This window comes from Sarcophilus harrisii, chromosome 4 (genome assembly GCF_902635505.1).
Source record: "Sarcophilus harrisii chromosome 4, mSarHar1.11, whole genome shotgun sequence".
Taxonomy (NCBI): domain Eukaryota; kingdom Metazoa; phylum Chordata; class Mammalia; order Dasyuromorphia; family Dasyuridae; genus Sarcophilus; species Sarcophilus harrisii.
Genome location: NC_045429.1, coordinates 42,573,265 through 42,600,804, shown reverse-complemented (window position 1 = coordinate 42,600,804; position 27,540 = coordinate 42,573,265). Strand labels below are relative to the sequence as shown.

The 27,540-nt window shown below is 34.0% G+C and overlaps 1 pseudogene; it reads right to left on the bottom strand.

The window, feature by feature from the left end:
• Positions 1-25,000: 25,000 nt before the first annotated feature.
• Positions 25,001-25,107, bottom strand: LOC111720361 (annotated as a pseudogene).
• Between the last annotated feature and the right edge of the window lie 2,433 nt (positions 25,108-27,540).

Below are 27,540 nucleotides of genomic sequence, written 5' to 3'. Positions count from 1 at the left end.
AAATGATTATTAAAAGAAAAAGGAAGGAAACTAATCCGCTGGCTAGATAAACAACGAAGCAAATCAATATTAAAAATATATGCACCAAGTAGTATATCCAACTTCCTAAAGGAGAAAAGAGAGGAAGAAGAAATAGAAAAAAAACTGTAATAGGGAGACCAACCTGATTTCAGAATTAGAAAATCAAACCACAAAACAAATAAGAAAGAAATTAAAAATAAATAGAATATTAGAAAAATTAGGGTTAGATCTTGGAGAAAATTGAATGGAGATAGAAAGGGAATATTTTCTTTCCCGGTTATGGAATCTATTCAAAATTGACCATATATTAGGAAAAAGACCCAAAATTAAATGCAAGAAAGCAGAAATAGTAAATGCTTTCTTTTCAGATCATGATGCAATAAAAACTACCCAACAAAAAGTTAGGGGAAATAGACCAAAAAGTAATTGGAAACTAAAAACTATCTTAAAGAATGATTGGGTGAAGAGCAAATTATAGATACAATTTAATTTCACTAAGATAATGAAAATGATGAGACATCATACCAAAATTTGTGGATGCAAGCAAAGTAATAAGAGGGAATTTTTTTCCAGAGGCTTACTTGAATAAAACAAAAAGAAAAGAAAAAGGGCTTAACTAAAAAAAACTAAAAGACCAAATTAAACCCCCAATCAAAATAAATTGTTTAAAAAAAAAGGAGAAATTAAAAATTGAAAGAAAAAAAACAGAACTAATTAAAAACTAAGAGTTGGCTCATGAAAAGCCAAAAAATAGATGTTTTAAAACTGATTAAAAAAGGAGGGAGGAAAAAGAAATTAGGTCTTAAAATAAAAGGGAGAACTTTCCACCAATGAAGAGGAAAAGAGAAATAATAAGGAGTTATTTTGCTAACTTTATGCCAAAAATTTGATAACCCAAGGAAATGGATGACTACCCCAAAAATATAATACCAGACTAATAGAGGAGGAAGAAATTTTGAATAGTCCCATTTCAGAAAAAGAAATAGAAAGGAATTAAACAACCCCTAAGAAAAAAATCCCCAGGACCAGATGGATTTACATGTGAATTCTACCAAAATTTAAAGAACAATTCCAAGTATATAAATTATTTGAAAAATAGGGAAAAGGAGTCCTATAAATTCCTTCTTGACACAGACATGGTACTGAACCTAAACCAGGTAGGTTTAAAACAAGAAAGAAAATTATATACCAATCTTTCTAATGAATATTGGTGCTAAAATCTTAAATAAGATATTAGCAAAAGACTAAAGAAAATCATCTCCGGATAATACACTATGATCAAGTAGGTTTATACCAGGAATGCAGGGTGGTTAATATTAGAAAACATCAATATAATTCCATGTTAATAACCAAATTAACAAAACCGATGATCATCTAATAGATGTAGAAAAGCATTTGATAAAAATCCAACATCCATTCGTAAAAAACACTTGAGAGTATAGGAATAAATATTTTCCTTAAAATAATCAGCAGCACTATTTAAAACCACGTAACATCATATGTAATAGACAAACTGCAACCATTCCCAATAAGATCTGAGGAAAAATTGCCCACTATCACCTTTTACTATTTAAATTGTATTAGAAATGCTAGCTTTGGCAATAAGAGCTGAGAAAGAGATTAAAGAAATAAGAATAGGCAATGAGGAAACCAAATTATCACTCTTTGGCGATGACATGGTGGTATACTTAGAGAACCCCAGAGATTGTACTAAAAAGTTATTAGAAATAATCCACAACTTTAGCAAAGTATGACCCACATAAGTCATCAGCATTCTTATATATCACTAACAAAATCCAACAGTCAGAGTTACAAAGAGAAATTCCATTTAAAGTAACTAGTAATAATATAAAATATTTAGAATCTATCTGCCAAGGGAAAACCGAAACATGACAAAATTACAGACCACTTTTCAAAAATTAAGTCTGATCTAACCAATTGAAAAGTATTAAATGCTTGATAGGGAAAATTATAATAAAGATGAAATATTATAAAACTAATCTATTTATTTAGCGCTATACCAATCAGATTAAAAACTATTTTAATGACCTAGAAAAATAAAACAAAATTTATGGAAAACAAAGGTCAAGAATTTAAGGAATTAATGAAAAAAAATCAAATAAGGTGGTTTACTTAAGGTCTAAAATTATATTATAGAGAAGCAGTTACCAAAACTATTTGGTATTTAAGGAATAGATTGTTGATCAGTAGAATAGGTTACATTCAAGGGATAAAACAGTCAACAAATATAGCAACCTAGTCTTTGAAAACCCAAGATCCAGCTTTGGGATAAGAACTTACTGTTTGGTAAAAATTGCTGGGAAAATTGGAATCTAATATGGCAGAAACTAGGCATTGATCCATACTTAACACCATACACCAGATAAGGTCAAAATGGGTTCATGACCTAGGCACAAAGAATGAAATTATTAATAAATTAGAGGAACACAGGATAGTTTACCTCTCAGACCTGAAGGGAAGGTCTTTATGACCAAAGAAGAACTAGAGATCATTACTGATCACAAATAGAAAATTTCGATTATACCAAACTGAAAAGTTTTTGTACAAACAAAACTAATGCAGACAAGATGAGAAGGAAGCAATAAACTGGGAAAATATTTTTACAGTCAAAGGTTCTGATAAAGGCCTTATTTCCAAAATATATAGAGAATTAACCTAATTTATAAAAATCAAGCCATTCTCCAATTGAAAAATGGTCAAAGGATATGAACAGACAACCTCAGATGAAGATATTGAAACTATTTCTAATCATATGAAAAGATGCCCAAGTCATTATTAATCAGAGAAAGTCAAATTAGACAACTCTAAGATACTACTACACATCTCAGATTGGCTAAGATGACAGGAAAAATAATGATGATTGTTGGAGGGATGTGGGAAAACTGGGACATTGATGCATTGTTGGTGGAGTTGGAACGAATCCAACCATTGTGGAGAGATTTGGAACTATGCTCAAAAGTTATCAAACTGTGCATATCCTTTGATCCAGGTGTTACTACTGGGATTATATCCCAAAGAGATTATAAAGAAGGAAAGGGACCTGTATGTGCACAAATGTTTGTGGCATCCCTTTGTAGTAGCTAGAACTGGAAACTGAATGGATGCCCATCAGTTGGAGAATGGCTGAAAAATTGTATATGAATATTATGGAATATTACTGTTCTGTAAGAAATGACCAACAGGATGATTTCAGAAAGGCCTGGAGAGATTTACACGAACTGATGCTGGAGTGAAATGAGCAGGACCAGGAGATCATTATATACTTCAACAACAATACTATATGATGACCAGTTCTGATGGACCTGGCCATCCTCAGCAACGAGATCAACCAAATCATTTCCAATGGAGCAGTAATGAACTGAACCAGCTATGCCCAGAGAAAGAACCTGGGAGATGACTAAAAACCATTACATTGAATTCCCAATCCCTATATTTATGCCCACCTGCATTTTTGATTTCCTTCACAAGCTAATTGTACAAGATTTCAGAGTCTGATTCTTTTTGTACAGCAAAATAACGTTTTGGTCATTTATACTTATTGTGTATCTAATCTAAATTTTAATGTACTTAACATCTACTGGTCATCCTGCCATCTGGGAGAGGGGGTGGGGGGTAAGAGGTGAAAAATTGGAACAAGAGGTTTGGCAATTGTTAATGCTGTAAAGTTACCCATGCATATATCCTGTAAATAAAAGGCTATTAAATTAAAACAAAAAAAAGGAATAAGCCTTAAGACAAAAGGTTTAAAAAGAAGCAATACCTTTTCTTCCTGAGTTCACAAAGAAGAAAATGGGAAAGAAAAGAAAAAGATGGAGCACCAGGTTGTGGTCTCCAAATTCCTTATTCAGTTTTGACATGGCAAAGGCTTTAGTTAGAAAGAGAAATGTTGAGCAAATACATCTAGGATAATCCTGCTACTTCAGCACCCTCTAAAGGGACAACAATCTGATGGATAATTAGACTAAAAAGAAAAATTAGTTGAGTGAATGGTAACCACCTATCATAGCGTGATTCAAGGTTAAGCCTTGTTTCTCCAATTCTATATAATTAGCTGATAAACTCACCCGCATTTATTAGGTATCTTTAATGTGATTTTGCACTGGCTACACTCCATGCCTGAAATGTTCTGCATCCTTAGTGACATCCCTTAAAATTCAGATCAAATCCCACCTTTGCCCTGAGGCTATGTCAAGAAGCTTAAAGTCTACAAGCAAGCACATAATTGTTCTGCTTTTCTTAGCACTAGTCTGACTACATCTTTTGTGTTATAGTTAGTTCAAAGAACTACAATTTAGGGAAAGATGAGAAAAGTGAGTGAATTAATCAACTAAGTGTTGTTGTAGATGGAGGGCTTGCCCTGGAGTCAGGATATTTCCTACCTTAGACACTTATTCCTTTCCTTCCATAAATACTCAAAAAAAAAAAAAAAAAAAAAAAAAAAAAAAACAAATTCCTTTTATTGAATAGAAATCTTTTTGTTCATAACTTCAAATTATTACACTTAGTTCTGCCCTCTGGGGCCATGCTGTGCAACTTTTCTCTTTCTGCCATTTGACAACCCTTCAACATTTGAATATAGCAATCATATGCCCACTAAGTCTTCTCTCCTCCAGGCTATACAAGTATAAATCCTCTAAGTGATGGATTTTAATGCCCTCATCTTCATAGTGTCCCCATCTAGATGAGCTCTAGCTTGTCAATGGTCCTGCAAAAATATGATGCCCCAAATTAGATGCAATATCAGAGATGTATTCTCATTAGCACAGTCCCTGGAATGGAGTAAAAGCTTAATGAATGCTTTTTGACTATGATTAATGTACTGTAACTTCCTTAGTTCCAGAAACAAAACTTCATTTATTAGAGCCTAAAATTACATGACCTTGACTACCATAATTATAAAGAAGATAGAGGATTTTTCCCCTCCTGTGATTTTCCTAGTCCTTTACCAACTGAATATTCACAACTCTTGGAGGTGTGAATTCAACTGATCTAGTCTACCAACGTACATACTTTGTGTAGTATGCCTGAACTGCTCACTATCACAAAGGTGAGAGACTCTGGAGAACTATGGAAATCAGGAAAAGCATTAGTTGAAAGAGAGACTTAGAAAAGATTCTCAGAGAATCTCATCCAAAAAAAGTGACATATAGGATTTCTGAAGTAAACCCTCTGAAGAAGGGGGCACGAAATGAGGTAGTTAGGAGAAGATTCCAAGGAACTTGAGAAAGATGAGGATGAGAGATAGTATGATGGACAATGAGAAAGAAAAAGCACAAAAAAGAAAGGGAAGAAGAGCAGGAGAAAGTTGATTACTATTTGCCCATGAAGCCAAGCCAAAAGAGATCCTTTTTGGCTTCCTTCAAGCAAGACTCAACTTGAATCCTATCATGTCTACATGGCTACTTTTATTGGTTCCTTCCTCCTTCATTGTTCTTGTCCATCTCCACACATCATTGTGAAATAAATTAGTGACCAACTCTTGAATAAATGAAAGGTGACATCTATACTTTGGTGGTACTTAATAAAGATAGAATGCTGGATAAGCAGTCAGGAAAAACTAAGTGCCAATTCAACTTCACACATTCACCAATTTTGTGATGCTGAGCAAGCTATTTGCCCTCATATTGGATAATCTATCCATGCTTCAGTTTTCTCATCTATAAAATGGGAATAATAATAATGGCACCCAGTACCCAGGGATTCTTGGGGGATAAAAGGAAATAATATCTGTGAAGAGCTTTGAAAGTAAAGAAACAAACAAAAAACTATGCAAATGCAATGGCAATGATTATTAGCTATTAAAATAATTATTAATAATGTTGGAATAATTATAATATGTCTTCTTCTTGTTACATGAAAGCTTACATGGAGCAAGTCATTAATGGCATGACCAACCTTTACTTGGGAACCGACACTCACAGGCAATATCGCTCAAAGAAATGATGGATGTGGAAAATAACTTTGTGATTCTCTTACCTGGCTTCAAGCTAAAAGTTCTTCCTAAAGACTTGCAGCTATACTCAGAGATGTAGGTTAAGGGTAGATGCTAGGAATGAGCATGACTGGGGTGACCTTGTGTTTTGACCCCCCTCTTCCATATCATTAATGGTTATTTTTGAAGCTGGAGATGCTTCAGGCCCTGAACATCCATGAGTAGATTGTTATACTGGGAAACCACTTGTGACTAAAAAGAAGAACACTTGATTCAATGTGGCCATAGATGAGAAACAACATTCATATTAGGTATTCATATTAGCTATATTATCAAAATCATTAATGGCCATTCATGGTACCTTCTTAGCCTTGAAAGGGCAAGATCTGGTTCCAAAAACAGTCTTGATCATGTCATGTTAGTAGTTCCTTCTTACCTCCTTCCCTTTTCACTTTTCCCTTCTCACTTTTCAATGAGGTGGGAGAAGGTTCACCATAAATTGAATATGTCTAAATTTTTTCTCTTAAAGCCAATTCTGATGGCAGTAAGATACCCACTATATTCATCCCCCTCCATTCTTTCTCTCAGATATAATAGGTTTCCTTTGCCTCTTTGTGATATGTAGTACCCCCACTTTACCCTTTTCTGGTACAATGTCCTTTCCACCTCTAGTTTCTAGAACAAGGTATACATGTATTATTTATACATCTTTATAGCAGAAATATAGTTCCCAAGATTTCTTTTTACTTTTTTAGGTTTCTCTTGAGTTCTATATTTGTAGATCAAACTTTTGGTTAAGTTCTGTTTTTTTCATCAAAAATAGGTGAAAGTCACTTATTGTGTTGAATGACCATCTTCTTCCCTGGCAAAAGATGCTCATTTTGGCTGGGTAAATTATTTTTGGTTGCATAACAAGTCCCTTAGCCTTTTGGAATATCATATCCCAGGCCCTTTGATCTTTTAATGTGGATGCTGCTAGATCCTGGGTAATCCTTATTGTGGCTCCTCCATATTTGAATTGGGTTTTTCTAGCACCTTGCAGTATTTTTTTCCTTCGTCTGAAGGTTCTGGCATTTGGTCTCTATATTTCTTGGTGTTTTGATTTTAGGATCCCTTTCAGTAGGTGATCAATGAATTCTTTCAATGTCTATTTTACCCTCTGTTTCTATGACTTCTGGGCAGTTCTCTTTGATAATTTACTGGAAAATAGTGTCCAGACTCTTTCTTTTTCATCATATTTTTCTGGGAGTCCAATAATTCCAGATTGTCTCTCCTAGACCCATTATCCAGGTCTGTTGGTTTCCCAAGAATAAATTTAACATTTTTCTCCATTGTTTCATTTTTTTGGTTTTGCTTGACTGATTCTTGTTGTCTCCTCGAGTCATTCAATTCCATTTGTTCGATTCTGATTTTCAATGAAGTATTTTCTTCACTCACTTTTTTATGTCTTTTTCTAATTGTCCAATTTGTTCTATGGAATGTTTTTCCATTTCGCCCATTTTATTCTTTAGAAAGCTATTTTCTGTTTCCAGTTCACTAATCCTATTTTTCAAGGATTTGATTTCTTTATCCATTCTGTCTTTAAGTGAGTGGGATAACTTCTCCAGACTCTCTTGCCAAGCCACCCTCTCCTTTTCCCATTTTTCTTCTAACTCTCTTGTGAGAGGCTTTTTAATTTATTCTATGAGATTCATCTGTGCTGAGGAACAGATGATCTCCTCCTTTGAGGATTTACCTGGAGACAGTCTGTTTTTAGTCTCCTCAGGGTTTAGAGTCTGTTCTCTGTCCATATAAAAGCTGTCAATCATTAAGGTCCTTTTCAATTTTTTGCTCATTTTGTCAGAGAAGAATCAGAGACAAACTAGCAAAGAAAAAAAGAAAAAAAAAAAAACCCCAAATGGAATCTACTTTTTGGCGGGGGGAGGGGCTGGGTGGCGTTACCGAGCTTCCTCTACAGACTGCAGGGGCAGCATCGAGGCACTAGCAGGACTGTGCTGCACCTGCGCTCTGAGACTCTGAGAGCGTGCTGAGATGCTGTGGGGGAGGAGTGGCCAGATCCTGAGAAACTCCAGCTGTTTGGGGTTGAATTCTTCACCCCCGTTTTTTTTAGCTTCTCTGCTGGGCTACTGACTTGCTGCCAGGGCAAAGTATCCAAGCCTGTAGCAAAGCTCTCCCTGCAGAGGGGCTGAGATCACACCCCAACCCCCTCCGGTCTGCTCAGCTGTGAGCTGCCTGCTGGGCTCCCACTGCCACTGCCCTCAGCCTGTGCCCAATCTAAAACCATATTTCCCTTGAGCAAAAACAGACCTTTCCTGGTGAATCTCAAGGATGTCTTCTCTTGGTAACTATTTGTGGGGTTTTTTTTCAGTCAAGCATTAATTCAGAGGCTTGTAATGAGATGGATTCTGAGAGAAAATGTGGAGTTTACACAGCTGTGTGCCTCCTTGCCGCCATCTTGGCCAGAAGTCCTCTCCTTCTTACCTCAAGAACAAACATAAAACTCTGGAAACACATTGGAAATAGAGTTCTACTTTAACAAAGAGTTAAGGATAATAAAAAAAAATGAAAAAAAAAAACAAAAAAACAAACAAACAAAAAAAAAAAAACAAAGAGTTAAGGAAAATGAACAGACTACCAAAAGACAGTTTCTGACCATTAAAAGTTATTATGGTAACAAAAGTAATCAAAATACACATTCAAAAAATGATAACAAAGTCAAAACTCCTACATCCAAAGCCTCTAAGAAAAATAAGAATTAGATACAAGCCATGGAAGGGCTCCAAAGGGATTTTGAAAATCAAATAAGAGAGATAGAGGAAGAATTAGGGAAAAATGAGAGTGGTGAAAAAGGAAATACAAAAAGCTAATGAGGAAAAGAATGTGTTCAAAAGCAAAATTGGCCAATTAGGAAAAAAGTACAAAAGTTTACTAAGGAAAATAATGTCTTAAAAATAGAACTGAAGAAATAGAAGCTAATGACTTTGTAAGAAATCAAAATACAATCAAGCAAAACCCCCAAAAATGAAAAACATAGGAAAAATGTGAAATAACTCTTTGGAAAAAACAATTGATGTGATAAATAGATCCAGAAGAGATAAATTTTAAATTATTATTCTCCCTGAAAGTCATGATCAAAAAAAGAGCTTGGACATCATCTTTCAAGAAATGATCAAAGAAAATCGTCCTGATATTCTAGAACCAGAGGGTAAAATAGAAATTGAAATAATACATTGATTCACTCCCTGAAAGAGATCCCAAAATAAAAACTCCCAGGAATATTATAAATAAATTCTAGAACTCCTAGATCAAGACAAAAATATTGCAAGCATCCAGAAAGAAACAATTTAAGTATAGTGGAGCCACAGTTAGGAAGATACAAGGTTTAGCAGCTTTTACATTAAAGGACTGGAAAGTTTAAAATATGATCTTCCTATGAGCAATGAACTAGGATTACAACCAAGAAAAGAACTACAAGCAGCAAAACTGAGTTTAATCTTTCAAAGGAAAATGTGGTCATTCAATGAAATAGAGGATTTTCAAGCATTCAGGATGAAAAGACCAGAGATGAATGGAAAATCTGATTTTCAAATACAGGACTCTGGAAAAGCTTAAGGAGATAATCAGGAAAGTGATATCATAGGGGACTTATTAGGATGTATCAGTTTACATTCCTACATGGGAAGATGATACTTGTAATTCATTATAACTTTCTCATTATTGTGGCAGTTAAAAGGAATATAGACAGAAGCCACCAATGTCAGTTGAATATGAAGGGATATCATTTTTTTCAAATGATGAAATTAAAGGGCAAGAGAAGAATGTACTGGGGTAAAGGGAAAGGGTAAAATGGAACAGTACAAATTATCTGTCCAAAAAAGAAGCTAGAAAAAGTTTTTACAGTGGAGGGGAAGGAGGAAGGAGAGGGTGGGAAAGCAAACTCAATTCTCATCAGAATTGGTTCAAAGAGGAAATAATATATATAATCAATATGGTTATAGAAATCTATCTTACTCTGTAGGAAAATAGATGGGGAATCGGATATAGGACTTGATGGAGGATGATATAAAAGAGGGCATATCAGGGGAGGGAGTAGTCAGTGCCAAAATACTTTTGAGGAGGGACAGGGTAAAAGGAAACAGAAAATAAATGGGGGGGTATGGTTAGTAATAATAATTGTAAAAATAATTTTGAAGTAAGTTTCCCTGATAAGGCCTCATTTCTCAAGCATAGATTAACATATAAATTTATAAAAAAAGGAAGAGCCATGCCTCAATTGATAAATAGTCAAAACATGTAATCTATGTGCTATAAATTCATGGATATCCTTTGACCTAACAACACTACTAGGCATGAATAGCAAAAGAGATTCAAAAAAGAAAAGGAAATTTATCTATATGTATAAAATATTCATAACTGCTCTCTTTTTGGGAAAAATTTATTGGAAATTAAAGGGTGACCCATCAATTAGAGAATGGCTAAATAAAGTGTGGAATGTGTTTGTAATAAGATATTATTGTTCTATGGGAAATGATGAGCAGGATGCTCTCAGGAAAAAATAATGCCAACAACCTGGAAAGTCCTGCACAAACTCAAGCAAAGTGAGATGTATTATATACCAAGAATTAGCAATGTTCTGGAATTTCCAGCTGTAAATGAATTTGCTATTTGCATTAGTATAATCATCCATGACTACTCTGAATGAGTTATACTCTGAATGAGTATATATATATAAAATAAAAAATTTTAATCATATGCAGAGAAGGAACTGATAATGTCTGAATACAGATTGAAGCTCTCTCTCTTTCTCTCTCTCAAACTTATTTTTTCTTGAGTTGAGATATTGGCAACTGTGATTCTATAGACTGGCTCCCCTTTATAATCCAATCTATTTTTTTATTCATTTAAAAAATTTTTTTCCTGAAAAACAGTTCATGTATTCTACTCTGGGTTCTATTCCTGATTCTGGATTTCTTCATCTACTCTACTCATCATGTATTCCTCCATCACCATCCCAGATTTCCATACAGATTAAAGGGAACTCTCGCTGTTGCTCTCACTCTTCCCCACCTCTCTTAAACTTAATTTTTCTTAAGGGTTGTTATTTTCATTAGGATGGGGGAATCTATGTTTTCTTTCACAATTTGATTTTTATGAAAATATTTTGCATAACTTTACTTGTGGTTTCTTTTTTGTGTGTGGGGATAAGGAAGAGAATCTATAACTCAAAAATTTTAAAAACAAATGTAAAAAATGTTCTCAATATATTGAACTGGGGAAAATATTAAATGAATAAAATTAAAATAAAAATAAAGATGATACTTTTTTATTATTACATGTTTTTATTTACAAAACATATGCATGGGTAATTTTTCAACATTTACTCTTGCAAAACCTTCTGTTCCAACTTTTCCTCTCCTTCCTCCCACCCTCTCTCCTTGATGGCAAGTAGTACAATATATGCTAAATATATAAAAGTATATGTTAAATCACATATATATGTATATATGCATATTTACATAGTTATCTCACTTCACAAGAAAAATCAGATCCAGGGGGGAAAAAAAAAAAACTTGAAAAGGAAAACATAAATGCAAGCAAACAATAACCGAAAGAGTAAAAATGCTATGTTGTGGTGCCCACTCAGTTCCGATAGTCCTCTCTTTGGGTGTAGATGGCTCTATTCATCACTGAACAAGTGGAACTTGTTTGAATTATCTCATTGTTGAAGAGAGCCACATCCATCAGAATTGATCATCGTATAATCTTGTTGCTGTGTATAATGATCCCCTGGTTCTGTTTATTTCATTTAGCATCAATTCATGTAAATCTCTCCAGGCCTCTCTAAAATCATCTTGTTAGTCATTTCTTACAGAACAATAATATTCCATAACATTCATGTACCACAATTTATTCAGGTCCAGTTTCTAGCCACTACACAAAGGGCTGCCACAAACATTTTTTTTAAATATGTGGGTCCCTGTCCCTTCTCTAAGATCTCTTTGGGATATAAGCCCAGTAATAACACTGCTGGGTTAAAGGGTATGCACAGTTTGATAACTTTTTGAGCATAGTTCCAAATTGTTCTCCAGAATGGTTGGATTCATTTACAATTCCACCAATAACATATCAGTGTCCCAGTTTTCCCACATCCCCTCCAACATTCATAATTATCTTTTCCTGTCATCTTAGCCAACCTGAAAGGTGTGTGAAGGTGATACTTCTTGAACACAAAGAAGGAGAATAGAATCTGTAGGAAGTGCAGATACTCCATCCTGACCCTGTTCGTTTGTTTCTATGACTCTAGTTAATGCTATCTTTAAAAAAAAAAGTATGAAAGAAGAAAAAAATAAGCAAAGAAAAGAAAAAAGAGAAAAGAAAAGAAAATCTGTAGCATATCCCTGACTTCTTTCCCCCACATCCAAGAGGACAGACAGAGAGTTGATTCTTTTCACATTTACTAATAAATCATGTTGTCTTCAAAATTGTCAATTGTTTGATCAAACCTAGCTTAAATTTCACAAGTACTAAGACAGCTGCTGATTTGCATTTTTCCTTCCAATATTTTTAACTGTTATTTCCTTCCCTTGATTTTGGAATATTTGCAAAGATAAAACTTGATTGACCTTTTTATTTTGAAAAAAGGTTGGGAGGGAAATGAAAAAAGAAAAAAAAAAAGTTGTTATATCTGGAATTTTTAAATAAAAGACAGAGTTGATTTTTCTTTCCTTTCTATTTATAGTGAAAATTGAGTTTAAAAAAAATCTAAAATCATTTTTAAATACTATCTTGAGAATATTAGAAAATTAGGACCTTTTTAGAGTCTGAATTTACATACCATAATTGTTATTTTCATTATTTTGTTTTAGAGATTTTCAATCTTCTTTTTAATGAAAATTATTTAAACTTAATTTATCAAGTTATTACGTCTTACCAAATAAAAAAACTTTTTTCATTAAATTAATCAATTTTTCTATAGCCAATTTCTTAGATTTTTAAAATTACTTTTACTCAAATTTTTTTCCTTTATTTTACTTTCCAAATGTTATCTGTCAATTAAGAAAATACCTTTTCCTTTAAAAACCAAATTTCAAGCAAAAAAAATTTACAAATAGCTTCTGTGCTTACTTTTATGACTTAAAAACACAAACAAAAATTAACACCTAAACAAGGAAAGTGGAAAAAGCAAATCATTTAAAAAAAAAAAAAAAAACCAATCAAAATATTCTTCCCATAAGCGTCCAACCCATTTCGGAATCAAGTTCGAAAAAAAAACCAAATTAATTTTAACTATTTCATAAAATTGAATTTGGAGAGGGAACAAGAGGGGAAAACACCAACTTTCAAGTTTCCTTCCCCAAAATCCCCAAAAAGTCTGACTCCAAAAAGATAAGAAGAGAACAACCCACCTAAAGAAAACCAGCCCCAAAAAGGTTGGTTCCGGGGCCAGGGGGAACAAGCAGACAGGAGAGAAATTTGGGTTCCGGGAGAGTCCCAAACGAGGGTAAGGCACAGATCTCAGCACCGCCAACCCCAACCCGCAGACGGGCCCTTGGGGAGGGACCGGCCAGCAGGAAACGCCCAGTCCAACTGGCGGGGAGCCGGCTGGGGCCAAGAGTTTTCCAGGGCCTTTGCATCAGGCAAGACACGGGCGAGTTTGTGGGGTCGCGTCGCTCAAATGCCCACAAGGGCTCACCTGGGGCCAAACCCCACCACTTGCCCCAGGGCAAGATAACCACCACCCACCAAGCTTTGAACTCAGCCATCAAATTCCAAAAACCCCCCCCCCGGGGGGAAAAAACCCCTAAAAAACCCCCCAAAACCCCCAAACCGAAAAAAATGAAAAACCCCCGTTTGCAGAAAAAGGGCAAAACCCCTAAGAGACCTCCAAAAACTCAAGCCCTTCAAAAAAAGGAATAAAAAGTAAAAAAGAAGAAAATGGGGAAAGGAAAGAGAAGTTTACAAGAAAAAAAACCCCCGAAAAGAATTGAAAAAGTTAAAAACCCAGGAAGCAGGGGAAAAAATTGGGAATTGGAAAAAAAAAACTAGGAAAGAAGAATTGTGAATTGAAAAAAAAAGAATTTCCGAAAGAGGATTTTGGGAATTGAAAAGACAAAGAACCCAAAAAGAAGGATCCGGAATTGAAAAACAAAGAAACGAAGAAAGAGGATCGTGAATTGAAAAGAAAAAAACAAAAAAAAATTATAAAGGAAAAAAATTCCAAACCAAAACAAACATTCAAAACCAATTGACAATACAGAAAAAGTAAAAAAGCCATTGAAGAAAAAATTTTTAAAATTAGAACGAAAAATTGAAACAAGATTCATTGAGACAGCAAAACAGTCACAAAACAAAAAAACAAACGAAAACCACAATTTTCTACCCAAAACGACAGATTGGAAAAAGATCAGGGAGATAACTGAGGATTATTGGACTTCTGAAAAACATGATAAAAAAAAGATAGATACATTTTACAAGAAAATCAAAGAAAACCCAGAGTAAAGAACAGAAGGAAAAAGGCATTGAAAGAATTCATCAAACACCTCGAAAAAACCCCAAAAAAACCCAGAAATTGGGCCAAATTTCAGAACCAGATTAAGGAAAAATTTAAAGCGCCAAAACCATTTAAATCACCAAATAGATCCCCAAGATCTCTGCCCACATTGGAAAGAACCTAAATGATATCCGAAAACAAGCCGATACCAAGAAAACCACCCAGCTAAGGAGCATTTTCCCCAGGAAAAGATGGATTTAAGAAACAAAGAATTTATTTTTCTGAAAAAACCAGAACAAACAAAAAAATTTGATCCCAACCAAGAACCCCAAGATGCAAAAAAAAAACCTTTGAGAATTTACTGTTTTATACAAAAAGAATACATGTATAATTTGATTGATGATAAACATAAAAAGGAAGAATAGGAAAAGGAATAAACAAGGGGGAAGGAGGGAAAAAGAGGGAAACCACATCCCACAAAAGGAAAAACATCATTCGAGGGAATTTGAGAGGGGAGGAACATTTGGTGAACACCCCCATCAGAGTTGGTCAAAAAAAAAAATTGAATTTGTTTTAGAGAAAACTTTCCCCCATTAAAACGGGGAGAAAAAAGGAAAAGAAAAAAGAATAAGGGAAGGAAGGGGGAAAGACCGGGGGGAGGGAGGATTATAAAGAGGATGTACATTACAAGAGGGGACAGTTTAAAAGGGGAAAGAGGGGTTGGGGGAGGCAAGAATAAGAAAAAACTGGGGTTAAGGGATGGGAAAACAGATTTAGAACAACGTAAATGAAATGAACCCCCCAAAAGAGGAAGAAGCAGACTGGATCAAAAGTCAGAACCCCAAATTTGTTTCGAAACACATTTAAACAGGGGGATCCAAAGTAAAAAAGAAAATGAGCAAAACATTTGCTCAGGTGAAGCAAAAAGAGTAGCATCCACTCAGACGCAAAAGAAAATTGATCTAATTAAAAGAGATAAGGAAGGTAACTACATCCCAAAAAGGGTACATAAACAACGAAGCAAATCAAATTAAACAATATGCACCAATGGTATGGCACTCAACTTCCAAAAGATGTTAAGAGAGTTGCAAGAAAAAAGACAACAAACTGTAAATTAGTAGAAGATCCCCAACCCCTATTTGAATTAGACAAATCAAACCACAAACAAAAAGAAAGAAATTAAAGAAGAAATAGAAATTAGAAAATTAGGTATGTTGGATCTTGGAGAAAATAAGGAGATAGAAGGAATATACTTACCCTTTCAGCAGTTCATGGAACCATTCAAAATTGAAAATATTAGAATAAAGACCTTTTAAATGCAAGAAAGGAAATATAAATGCTTTTTCAGATCATGATGCAATAAAACAATTCAACAAAAAGTTAGGGGAAATAGACCAAAAAAGTAATTGAAACAAAAATCTCATCTTAAAGAATGATTGGGTGAAAAGCAAATTATAGATACAATTAATAAAATCAAGATAATGAACAATGATGGACATCATACCAAAATTTGGGAGCCAAAGGGTAATAAGAGGGAATTTTTATATCCAGAGGCACTGAAAAAAAAGAAAGAAAAGGTTAATGAATTCTTGCAATAAAAAACTAAAAGACCAAATTAAAAACCCCAATCAAATAATAAATTGAAATTTAAAATTAAAAGGAGAAATTAAAAATTGAAAGTAAAAAAACATTGAACAATTATAAAACAAGAGTTGGTTTATGAAAAAGCCAATAAAATGATAACCTTTGGTAAATCTGATTAGAAAAAGGAGGGAGGAAAATGAAATTGTAGTCTTAAAATGAAAAGGGAGAACTTTCCACCAATGAAGAGGAAATTAGAGAAATAAAAGGAGTTATTTTGCTCAACTTATGCCAATAAATTAAACCAAGGAAATGGATGACTACCTAAAAATACAGACTTAGACTAAAGAGGAAGAAGTAAATTGTTGAATAGTCCCATTTCAGAAAAAAGAAAAGAACAGGCAATTAAACAACTCCCAAGAAAAAACCCCAGGACCAGATGGATTTAAGTGAATTTCTACCAAACATTTAAAAAGAACAATTGGCCCCAATGCTAATAAATTATTTGATAAAATAGGGGAATGAAACCTACCAAATTCCCTTCTATGACAAGACATGGTACTGATACCAAACCAGGTAGGCTGAAAAAACAGAGAAAGAAAATTATAACCAATCTCCCTAATAATATTGACTAAAATTAAATAAGATATTAGCAAAAAGACTACAGAAAACTTCCCAAGATAATACACAATCAATAGGATTTATACCAGGAATGGGGGTTCAATATTAGAAAATTTATCAATATAATTGGCCATTTAAAACCAAATTTAAAAAACCATATGATCATCTCAAAATGGAAAAACATTTGATAAAAATCCAACATCCATTCCTATTAAAAACACTTGAGAGTATAGGAAAAATGGACTTTTCCTTAAAAAAATCCAGCATCTATTTAAACCATCAGGCAAATATGTAAGGAGGCAAAGTAACCATTCAAAAGATTGAGGAAAAATTGCCTATATCACCGTTACTATTTAATATTGTATTAGAAACGCTTAGCAATAAGAGTGAGAAAGAAAAAGAATAAAATAGGAAGAGGAAGCCAAATTATCACTTCTTTTGGATGACATGATTATACTTAGAGAATCCCAGAGATTCCCAAAAAAGTTATTAGAAATAATCCAAATTTAGGTTGTTTATAAATAAACCCAAACATCACATTCTTATATATCCAAAAAATCCAACAGTCAGAGACAAAGAGAAATTCCATTTAAAGTAACTACTGATAATATAAAATATTTAGGAATCTATCTGCAAGGAAAATAAAACTTTATAGAAAATTCGACCACTTTTCACAAAAATTAAGTCTGATCTAACCAAAAAATATTAAATGTCTTTGGATAGGGCGAGCAAAAATAATAAAGATGAAAATTACCTAAACAATCATTTATTTAGGAAAACGATCCCAAAAAACTATTTTAAGACCTAGAAAAATAAAACAAACATATGGAAAACAAAAGGCGAATTTAAGGAATTAATGAAAAAAATCAAATGATGGTTTAGCTGTACCAGATCTAAAATTATATTATAGAGCAGCAGTTACCAAAACTATTTTATTGGTAAAAAGATTATTGATCAGTGGAATAGATTGGGTTCAAGGGATAAACAGTAACAAAAAGAACCTAGTCTTTTGGAAAACCCAAAGATCCCAGCTTTTGGGATAAGAACTTACTGTTTGATAAAATTGTGGAAAATTGGAAACTAATATGGCAGAAACAATGATCCATACTTAACGCCGTACACCAAGATAAGGTCAAAATGGGTTCATGACCTAGGATAAAGAATGAAATTATTAATAAATTGAGGAAACAGGATAGTTTAATTTTCAGACCTGTGGAAGGGGAAGGTCTTTATGAAAAGAAGAACAGAGATCATTACTGATCACAAATAGAAAATTTGATTATACCAAACTGAAAGCTTTGTACAAACAAACAAGAGACAAAGATTGAAGGAAGAATAAACTGGGAAAAATTTTTACAGTCAAAGGTTCTGATAAAGGCCTATTTCCAAAAATATAAGAAATTTAACCTAATTTATAAAAAAATCGCCTTCCTCCAATTGAAAATGGTCAAAGGATAGAAACAATTCCCTCAGATGAAGAAATTGAAACTATTTCTATCAAGAAAGATGCTCCAAGTCATTATTAATCAGAGAAATGCAATTAAGACAACCTAAGATACCACCACAACCTGTCAGATTGGTAAGATGAAGGAAAAAAATGATGAGTTGAGGGTGGGGAAAACTGGGACATTGATTCATTGTTGTGGAGTTGTGAAGAATCCAACCATTTTGAGAAGTTTAACTATCCAAAAAGTTATCAAACGTATACCCTTTGATCCAGAGTGTTACTACTGGGATTATATCCCAAAGAGATTATAAAGAAGGGAAAGGACCTGTATTGCATGAATGTTTGTGGCAGCCCTTTGTAGTGGTAGAAACTGAAACTGAATGGATGTCCATGTGGGAATGGTGAATAAATTGTGGTATATGAAAATTATGTAAATTTACTGTTCTTAAGAATGACCAACAGGATGGATTTCAGAAAGGCCTGAGAGACTTACACGAATGATTGAGGAAATGACAACCAGGGATCATTATATACTTCAAAAAATATAGATGATGACCGTTCTGATGGACCAGGCCATCCTCAGCAACGAGATCAACCAAATCATTTTAAGGAGCAGTAATGAACTGAACTGCATACCCAGAAAAAAGAACTCTGGGAGATGATAAAACCATTACATTGAATTTAACCCTATATTTATAAACCTGCATTTTTGATTTCCTTCAGTTAATTGTACAAAATTAATTGGTAACAAAATAATGTTTTGATATGTATACTTTTGTGTATCTGTTATATTTTTATATTTAAATCTATTCATCCGCCATTTAGGGAGGGGGGGGGGGTAAGAAGTGAAAAATTGGAACAAGAGGTTTGGCAATTGTTAATGCTGTAAAGTTACCCATGTATATATCCTGTAAATAAAAGGCGATTAAATTTAAAAAAAAAAAAAGAGATTTAGAGAGAGGTACAACTAATTGGTACAAGATCATTTAATTGGCCAGTGGAAGAATTTCTACTAATTATAGATCTCATGCCTTTAAATTAGGAGCTCTTTTCTACTACATGCTATCAGTATTTTTCTTATGTTTTCTCCCTCAAATCTATATCTCTCATAGAAGATGAATTTCAAATTTTGAAGAAATAAATTTAAATACAACCCTGGTTTTAGAACAGAGGCCCATAAATTGTCAGAGTTGGAAGGGTAGTAAGAGACATTTTTTTTTGCCTGAATAACAATCTCTCTATAGTATCTCTGGTAGATATTTGCCTTTTCAAAAGAAACATGAGAATCATTAACCCTAAAATAGAAACATCTCAATTTATCAAACAATGGGGGAATATCAATGTAAAGAGCCTTGAATTAACCCACAGATGTCCTTCATCTTGCATTTAGATGAACTCACTTCTATGCAGAGGGAATAATACAGCCTCAGAGGTCTGTTTAATTCTTGGTCTATAGGCTGGGACTACCACCAAGGGAACCAATTATTGCCACCTAGGTTGGTGGTTTCTTGATGTAAGAAGCTATCCCCTAAGACCCAGATGAAGATCAGCCATCAAATGGTACTGATTTTTATCGCTAATGATCTGGGATTTGAATAGAGACTTTTAATTGGGTTACTAGGCAACCTGCAAATATTTTGGTGGGGCCTGCTGGGCCAATTGGGTCATTTGTCACTCTTTCTCCTCTACTTATGTCATCTTTGATACGAGTGCATTTCATATTAGAAAACAACCAGCATACACCTTCTTTGTTATCAGTCAAGTAAAAAAGATGTGATTGAATATTTTGTTCATATTCCATTGCCTTAATTTCCATCTGTATTCCTATCACCATTACCCATCTACCCCTAAAAAGTGTAAAAACAGAAAAATGATTGTGGAGCATATGGACTAGCTATTAGTTACCTAACATCATGAGGCTGCCATTCCTTCTAAGAGGTAGAAGGCCTCATGAAATAAGAATATCTTCAAGGAATTGTTTTAGAAATTATAAATCCATTCAATTTCCAATGTAGAAGTTTCTTGATTGTTTCTTAAACCAATTTTAAAAACAAAATTGTAAGGAAAGTCTTATTGGTTTTGATTCTCCTAAGAGTTATTTTCAAAGACAGTTTGTAGTGTGTTGGGGGGAGTCTGCCTTTCTTTTTTTTTTTTTTTTTCAGATACCTCTGTCAGTCCCCACGGCCAAACTTAGTTATTCTTTTGACTGCTACTGTCATTTCTTTCAGTCCATCTTGCTCAACTCTCCCACCTGGAGTTCTTGGGTTCTTCAGATTGCCTATTTCAGTTTGTTTCTCTCTGCTTCTTCATTCCCCTCCTTTCTTTTTCTTTTTTTTTCTTCCCACTGTTTCTTTTTTTTTCTTTCCACTGTTCCTTCCCAGCCTCTCTGGCATCTCTCTCCCTATGGTTTTCAGGTAACATTTCACATAGCCTTTCAACTTTTTACTTCCATAAACATACTGTGATCCCTTCAGAAATGTTGCTTTCTGCCTTTGATCTCTGTGTGGTTTAACTTTTCTGCTAGAGATAGAGGGGTAGGGAGAACTTAGTGGTGCCCAACTCCTCCTCCATGGGCATTCCTTCCATTCTCCCAGATTATTTTTTAAAAAACACTTATTGGTCATTATCCCTACAGGAATTTCAATTTTGTTTGCATAGTTCTGTGTTTCTGTGAGCATTTCCTCCTTTTGCTTTGCCTGTATTCTCCATATAGAGACAAAAAGATTTCTACTTTCTTTCCCAATTTCTGGTTTTATTTAGCATAGAATAGTCACATCAAATAATAGCCTAAAGAACAATGTACTTTCCAAGATTATACTGTCACACACACAAGCACATACACACACATACACACATACACACAAACACACACACACACACCCTTTTGATCTCTGATTCTTGATGTCCTTTTCCACACAAACCCCCAACTTCTGCTCTTTTCTGGTTCTCTTTCCAGGCACTTTTTCTGGTGTAGATATAACTGGGGGTTCAGAATTGTGCCAATCAGATGTCACACATCTGCCAGCCAGAGCTTGTCATCACAGTTCCTAAAATACTGATGTTGCTCCATGGGGATCAACACTAGGAATATACAAGTTCTCTAGACAGCCACAAAGGCAGAATGCTTCAAATGGGATGAGACTTGTTCTATTTGACCCTGGAGGGCAGAACCAGAAATAGTGGGTGGAAGGTGCAAAGTGGAAAATTTAGTTATGATACCAGAAAAAAAAAAAAAAACTTCCTAAAAATTCAATGTATCTGTCTGTTAGACTTCCTTGAGAACCAATAGGTGTTTCTTTCCTTCTTCCTCCCTTTTTTTTTCCTCCTTCCCTCCATTTATCTGCCTCTGTTTCTCTCTATCTCTGTCTCTGTGTCTCTCTTTCTATCTCTCTCTGTCTCTGTCTCTCTCTCTCTCTCTCTCTTTCCCCCTTACTAAACATTTTTTTTTCTCCAGAATTATATCAAAAACATGATATCTCTAGTGCTTATTATACAGACCAAATGCTTTAATTACTCACCACTGAGTCAGTGTTTATTTTTGTCAGATGTCAATCAGACCAAAAATTTTAGCAACTATTTTTCTACTCCTTGTCCTTCCTTTAAAGTAGGTTTAAATATTGACAATTCTCTTACTTAATGAAAGTTTGAATATCAAAGTGGGTGTATAAAGTGTGGTATAACTCTCATTTCTTGAATCACAAATCTTGAGAGGTTCATCTACCTCCATTGACTAGGGGTACAATATGACCTTGCCAACATTTTTTTCAAGAAGGGTCTTGGAGATAGATTTTTGAATACCCATTTTCTGAATTATTCCTAGTTGCTATCCAAGTGCAATGGTAAGAGGGACTTCCTAGTTTGATATCCTTGCCGTTTTATCTCTTACATGAATAAATTACAGAGTACTGCTTCTTATCAAAGAAAACATCTCACTCATCATCTAAGGAAAACAACATTTTTTAAGACTATAAATTATTCTTAAAGGAAATCTCAGAACTTGGGCACTCCCTCCCCCTGGCTCATGCATGCATACTTGCCTTTGTGTACTTCAATATTAATCTGTTCAACAACTTCATAAATAGTCCATCATATTTTTATTTGGTCATCATATGGATCAGTACTGAAAGGAGAAAGTACTTCATTTTAGTCTACATGGATAAAAAGTATAATGTACAGAAATAATAAGGTAAGAGACCTTCTTTATTATCCCATGGTAAGATCACATCTGAAATGTACTATTCATTTCTATTTACCATGATGGACATGAGGATGACAGAGAAAATCTAGAGGAAATTCAATCAAAATGATGAAGGTTTTTGAGTTTCTGTCACATGAAAATCAGTTAAAGAAATGGGAATATTTATACTTGGGAAGAGAAAACTCTTCAAATCCTTGGAAATGTGTGAACTGGAGGTGGAATGGGTAATATATATTCCTTTGTACTGGAAGTCTTCAAGTGAAAGAAGGATGACTACTTGAAATGTATGTTATAGTGTGGTCTAGACTAGATGATCATTGAGGTCCCTTCTATATGATTTTATGCAAAGAAACAACAACCAAATGGACCCTTTCCACCTTCTTGACCAAAAGCTTTGTATGAATGACAAAATACACCCAGTCATTTTCCCATGGTGTTTTCTTCCTGGTTATTGGCAGAGAATATGATTTCATGGGAGAAGGTTGGAAAATGACCCTTTGTAATGATGGAATTTACATAAATAAATGCTGATTGCACAAAACAGATAATATGCTGCGGGTCTCATCACAATAAGTTGTCTCCTACTGACACGGAGTCTAAGTTGGAAGCACACAATTATGCAAATCAGACTAATGGCAGCTCCTCATTACTGTCATGGAGGTAGAGGCAAAAACATATCCTCCATAGACAGCTTGATGCTGGGCCACAAGCCAAAATGTTTGGTTTTGCTGACATAGTAACTGAGTCAACAAAAATAGGATATAATAGTAATACATCAGAGGAATCCATATCAGGGCTGACCTGAAACTTAATGGACTGTGAATCTTATGTCTGTGCAGAGCCCTTTCACTGGTATTGACCCATAATATGTCGGCTTCCACTTTTGCCGATTTTATAGAAATAGATTACAGAAGCAATTTTTGATGGGGGGGGGGGAGGAGCTGAAATGTCTGTGAAATGTTCTATTAGCTTTTCCTATAACAGATGATATGACATTTATAAATACTTAAATAATGTCATCTAGCCCAGGTTTTAAAACTTCCCAGAATAATTCAGAGCACTTGCTGCCACTTGATCTAATGTGTTATTCTTTTTTTTTTCCTCCCTGAATTCTCATTATGGCCCTGATGAGATTTTCAAACAATGAAACTTTTCCTGTGCCACATCTTTCCTTCCCATTCAACCCCCCTCTTTTTTTTAAGTAGAAGAGCTGTTGTCAGGAGAATATTAAATTCTAGACAGCTGCTGATGGGTCTAGTTAGAGCCAAGCCTGCCTTCCAGGTAAGCTGGGCATGAAATTGTGAACAATTGCAGCAACATTTAGTATTTTCTCCATTTGATTCATCTGTCTGGTGTATCCATGATCTCCATAGGCTTTGACCAGGCCCTTGAGTATAGGTTCATGTTCAGTCTCCAGTGAAAATACCTACCACATTGGAATGAACATCAAGACTGTTAGCAAGAGTACAAAGGACTGTGCTAATTTTACCTAGAATTTATAATTAAGAAATATGGCTTTTAGAGGTGATCAATCAATAACCTCTCACCAGCTTCCTTTTAATATTTTAGCAGTCTCTAATTCTACCATGAAGTCATGTGAACAGGCACACATTTAGGCAGGCATTGGTGGAATTTAGCAGCAAAGTCTGTGACCATCCAAATTCTAGTCTTTTTCTTGTTGGGTCATTTGGATTGAGATGCACTTAAAATTATATAGATTTATTGTGAGAGTTTATCTGGAGGTGATCATTTGATTAAAATTCCTGAATGTAAATAATACTTTATAAGGCATGGAGTCTAACCTTCTCATTTAAGAGATGATTAAAAAAAAAAGTTGGAAGAATTAAATAACTTGCCTAGGGTCCCATATGGGAATGCACTGTGAAGAGTTTAACAACTGGTTCTCCAAGAAGAAAAAAATATACACATGCCATACTTTCAAGTGAATATTTTATTTTGTGTTCATTATTTTATTTATAACTTGATTGTTAATATTTTCTCCATGACATTAAATCTAGAAGACTTAAAAATCAATAATAATCAACTCTTAATATATAGTATTTGCTCATTTCTGATGTATAAATGCTCACACTGAAAGATTAATAATTTGTGGAGAAACAAAACTCACTACTTTTGACACCCTCCCAAGATGTCACCAGAAAGGATTAGAAACAGGATTTGAACTCGTGTTTTCTTAATTCCAAAAGCATTGTTCTAATCATTGCAGCACCTATCTTCCTCCAAAAAAGAAGTTGGTGTCATAGTAGAGAGAGAGCTAGAGTCAGGAAGTCTTTCAAGTCAAATTTTAACCTCAGACATTAACTGTGTGATACTGGACAAAACACTTAACTTCTCTTTCTCTCTCATTTTTTTTTTCTATTGTAAAATAGGGATAATAATCATTTACCTTAAAGAGTTGTAGGATTGAATGAGATAATATTGTAAAAAGTGTTTAGCGTAGTTTAGCATATATTAAGAGCTATATGCGTGCCTTTTTTTCTCCCTTTCCTTTGCCTTGTAATTCAATACCACAGAACTGGAGGGCAAACTGCTTAGTGATCTCCACATGTCTTTCTCTATCCTCCCCACACCAGATATTCAGCTCAGCTCCTTAAGGACAGGGACTGTTCTATCTGCTTGTATCTATATTCCAGAACTTAGCAAAGTTTGGCACATATTAAACACTTAATAAATATTTGTTGACTTGAATTGATATAGATATGCTGTAAAGGTCACTAAAAGTTCTTCCATCTTTATCAAGGGGAATTCTAATTTTCTCTCCTTCCCTATAACACAAAATAATAATGCCAAATTCAGATCTTTCAGCCAACAAGTTTAAATGCTGATGACCTCATGTCATCAGTTGTTTGGGAGGCCACCAAAAAGCCTCTGGATAATCTTCAAAATGTTTTGTAATGGAAAAAAAAAGAAGAAAGAAATATGTGGGGGGTAGAATGTGGACATAATGAAACCCAGATTATTCCTAGAGCCACAAGATTTAAAATATGAAAATGTAAGCCACATCTTCCAAGAAATGGAAAGGCTAATGTGTAATCCTTGAATCACCATCACATCAAGGAAAATGACTGATATGTATATATGTGTGTATAATCTATATCAAACCACCTACCATTTTTTGGAAAAGGAGAGGGCAGTGAGAGAAAAAGGAAAAAAAAATAAAACTCAAAATCTTATAAAAATGAATGTTAAAAATCACCTTGATGTGTAATTAAGGAAAAAATTTCATTACACTTTTTAAAAATGACTAAAATGTATATAACACTTTAAGTTTTATAAAATACCATATTTGATTTGGAACTCACAAGAACCCAAGTAGGACAGTTCCAGAAATATTATCCTCTTTAACATATGGAGGACCCTGTGCTTTTTCATTTCTTATCTTCCTCGGTAGTAATCATGCTTTCTTATAATCAAAGCTTCTGATGCTTTCTAATAGATTCTATAAGAATCTATTAGAAGGGTTTTCAAACAAAGCAAAATGGTGGGAAGGAATGATGGGTTGGAGTCCCAGATCAGCCACTTCCTAACTGTGAAATTAATCAAAGTCCTCCTCTGAAAAATGGGGAAACAAAGGGGGTAATATCACTTGCAGAAACTACACTACAGAGTTCATGGGAGAAAAGAGCTTGTAAAAGAATAGAGTATAGTGGAAAGGAAACTGAAGGGTTTTAGAAGCTGCCACAAATCTTTGTCAAGTGGTCTAATCTTGTGCAATTTATTCAATCTCATCTGGCCTCAGTTTCCTTACTGAGATGAGGGGATTGTTCTAGATTCTGTCCAAGTTCTAAATCTCTAATGTAGCAATGACATCAAAATAGGAATTGAAAATATAGGTAGTCAGATGGCATACTACAAGAGATGCTGAATTATCAGTAGGGATAACTTGAGTTGGAATCCTGCCTCAGGCATATAATAATAGCTGTGTGAGTGTGGGCAAGTCACTTTACCATTCTGTTCCCTCATTTGTAAAATGGTCATATTATCCTACTTTACTGATTGTTGTAAGGATCAAATGAGAAATCACATGGAAAATATCTTAAACATAAAAATACTATTCTAACATTATTATTAATATTAATAGCAACATTTTTAAGATACTCATTTTGCTTTTAAAATTTTTTCAATAGCATTTTATTTTCCAAATGCATGTAAAAATAGTTTTCAACAATTGTTTTTGTAAGATTTTGTGTTCCAAATTTTCCTCCCTCCCTCCCTTACCTTCCTCAAGCCAAAAATCTGACATAAGTTAAATATGTGCTATTCTTTAAAACATATTTCCGTATTTGTCATGTTGTGGAAGAAAATTCAGACCAAACGAGGGAAAAAAAAAACATGAGGAAAAAAAAAAACGAACGAAAAGTGAAAATACTATGTTTCAATCTATAGTTCCCCCTCTAGATGCAGATGACATTTTGTAGCCTTGAATCACCATATTATTAAGAAAAGTCAAGTCCATCACAGTTGATCATCACATAATCTTGTTGTTACTGTGTACAAGGTTCTCTTGATACCTATTTTTCTTAAGCAACTGTATAATGTGTGTGTACATATGGAAATATATGTGTATATAATATCATATATATGTACACTATATATAATGTATATATATATAATATTCTTATGTTATTTATTCATAATATGGCTCTTGTCCTTTGTTCTTGAATTACTATTAAGGAAAATGTTATAATATTATATATCTACATATAATGCCTATATATAGATATGTAGTCTCTATATATATACAATATATAATGCATATATACAATATGCTTATGCTATTTATTCTTAATATGGCTGCTGTCATTCATTCTTGAAAAAGATCAAAATAACATCACTATTTTAAGTGTGTCCAACTGATATAATGTACATATACAATATGTACAATATACATATAATGATTATGTATAATATATAATTAAATATAAATAAATACATATACACAATATGCATGTATATATATGTGTGTGTTTGTGTACATATACACTATGTATATCACACATAACCAAACATGGAACTCATCATGTAATTTCATTGTTATGGAGCAAAGCTTCTGAAACTGTAAGTTTTTGTCCTATATGCAGTCACACAAATGTATATTGATTGGTCTTATGAAATTATGATTTCTTATCAATAGATGTTTAGTTTGTATATCTATTTTACATATTGGAATCATGTACAAATTTCTCAAGTGAAAAGGAGTTGCTAGT